Raw genomic sequence first — 2,466 nt, forward strand, 5'->3', positions numbered from 1 at the left:
AGCCCGGGAGGGCAGGGCCAGGATTGGGGTCGCGCTTCCCACCCAGTCCTGGGGTGCTGGGCCAGCCCCCACTGGGAAATGGACAAATCCCGGGGCTGAGATCCCTGGGCTGTGCCAGAGGGTGGAGATCCAGCCATGGGACACCATCCCAACCCCATGGGGCACAATGATCCCAATACCATGGGAGACCACCCCAGCCCCATGGGACACCATCCCAACCCTGTGGGGCACCATCCCAACTCTGTGGAGCACAATGACTCCAATGTCAAGGAAAACCATCCCAATCCCACGGGACACAATGGTCCCAATGCTATGGAACACAATGATCCCAAGGCCATGGGACACCATCCCCAACCCCATGAAACACAATCCCAATCCCATAGGGCACCATCCCAACCCCATGGGTCACGATGATCCCAAGGCCATGGGACACAACGATCCCAATCCCATGGGACATGATGATCCCAATTCCAGTGGACACCATCCCAACCCCGTGGGGCGCAAGGATCCCAATACCATGGGAGACCATCCCAGCCCCATGGGACACCATCCCAACCCCGTGGGGCCCAATGATCCCAATACCATGGGACACCATCCCAACCCCGTGGGGCTCAATGATCCCAGTGCCATGGGAAACCATCCCAACCCCATGAAACACAATCCCAAGCCTATAGGGCACCATCCCAACCCCAAGGGACACGATGATCCCAATCCCATGAGACACTATTCCAACCCTATGGGACATGATGGTCCCAATGCCATGGGACACGATGGTCCCAATCCCACAGGACACGATCCCAACCCCATGGGATACAATGATCCCAATACCATGGGAGACCATCCCAGCCCCATGAAACACCATCCCAAGCCTATAGGGCACCCTCCCAACCCCATGGGACACAATGATCCCAATCCCACAGGATCCCATGGGATCCCAACCCCATGGGATACAATGATCCCAATGCCATGAGCACCCAGCAGCCCAATGTGAGACTGAACAGGGATCGTGGGCTGAAATGGGGGATCCCGGGCTGGAATGGGGAATCCCAAGGTGGATTTGGGGATCCTGGGCTGGAACTGGGGGTCCTGTTCTGAAATTGGGGATCCCAGGCTGGAACGGTGGATCCTGGGCTGGAATGGGGGATCCTGGGCTGGAATGGGGGATCCTGGGCTCAAACTGGGGATCCTGGGTTGGAATGGGGGATCTTGGGCTGGAATGGGGAATCCCAAGGTGGATTTGGGGATCCTGGGCTGGAACTGGGGATCCTGTTCTGAAATTGGGAATCCTGTGCTGGAGTGAGGGATCCTGGGCTGAAATGGGGTCCTGGGCTGGAATGTGGATCCTATTTTGGAATGGGATCCTGTCCTGGCTTGGGCGATCCCCCCTCCCCGCATACCGGACCGGGCCACTGGACAAGCCCAGATGTGCCCGGGACAAGCCCAGAGGTGGCCGAGACAAGCCCAGATGTGGCTCCAGCTGCCCGGGGGATTCCTGAGCGCTGCGTCAGCGTCCCGGTCCCGCACGGGGCAGGTGGAAAACTCCGGGCAGGAAAATCCAGGCAGGAAAATGCGGGCAGGGAGCGGCTCCCCAGGTGAGGAGGAGGAGGAGGAGGAGGAGGAGGCAAACCCCCCCAGGGGCCGGTGGGCAGGGACGGAAGGGATGTGGCAATGTCGCTGCACCTCCAGCCCCGTTCCAGGCTGCCAGCGAGCAACGGGAAGGACACGGAGCTGGAAAATCAGGAGCAGAACCAACCTCACCTGGTTGGGCTCCAGAAATGGGGGCCCACCTGAGTGGATTTAGCAGAGACCTTCGCGGGTCAAACCAGGGCAAACCTGCGGCCACGCACAGCCTGGAACTGGGGATCCTGGGCTTGGTGACCTGCTTGGGCCACGGAAATCGGGGCCCACCTGAGTGGATTTAGCAGAGACCTTCGGGGTTTCCCTTCGAGCGTCCCTCGCACTCCGGCGAGCCCTGGAGGGGTCAGGAGAGCTCAGGTCCCCCCTGGCCCAGCAGCTCCAGCCCCCCGAGCGGGTTGAGGGCGGTCAGAGCCGCGGGGATCGTGTCCCTGCTGGTGCCACCAGGCTGTGGCGTGAGCCGGGCACAGCCCAGGCCGGGGTTTTGGAGCTCAAAGTCCTCGCTGCGAATGCAGCAGAACAGGAACTTCAGCCCGGACATTTCCCAGCCGGGCGGGCTCCTGGCTGCTCCTCCCGTTCCCGAAGCACCGGACCCAACCCCAGCTCCGGCGAGCCCGGATCCCCCCGCGGGCCCTTCTCGCTCAGCATCCGAGCAGAAAACGCCGCTCCTGCCCCATCCCCAGCCCGGGGAGCGGAGGAGGGGCCGGGGGCGCGGAGGAGGGGCCGGGGGCCGGCGCACAAAGGCGGGGGCTGCGCTGGGGCGGGCCCGGTGCGCGGGCGCGGGGTCCGGGCTCCTCCTCCGCCGCCGCCTCGCCGGGGATGCTGCGGCCG

General features: G+C 63.2%; 1 protein-coding gene across 1 annotated transcript in view; it reads left to right on the forward strand.

The window, feature by feature from the left end:
* Nucleotides 1-2,466, forward strand: part of UNC5D (unc-5 netrin receptor D) — a 340,661-nt gene that overhangs the window by 24,559 nt on the left and 313,636 nt on the right. The gene's annotated exons all lie outside the window — the stretch shown is intronic.

The sequence above is a fragment of the Melospiza georgiana genome, chromosome 31, assembly GCF_028018845.1.
Source record: "Melospiza georgiana isolate bMelGeo1 chromosome 31, bMelGeo1.pri, whole genome shotgun sequence".
Taxonomy (NCBI): domain Eukaryota; kingdom Metazoa; phylum Chordata; class Aves; order Passeriformes; family Passerellidae; genus Melospiza; species Melospiza georgiana.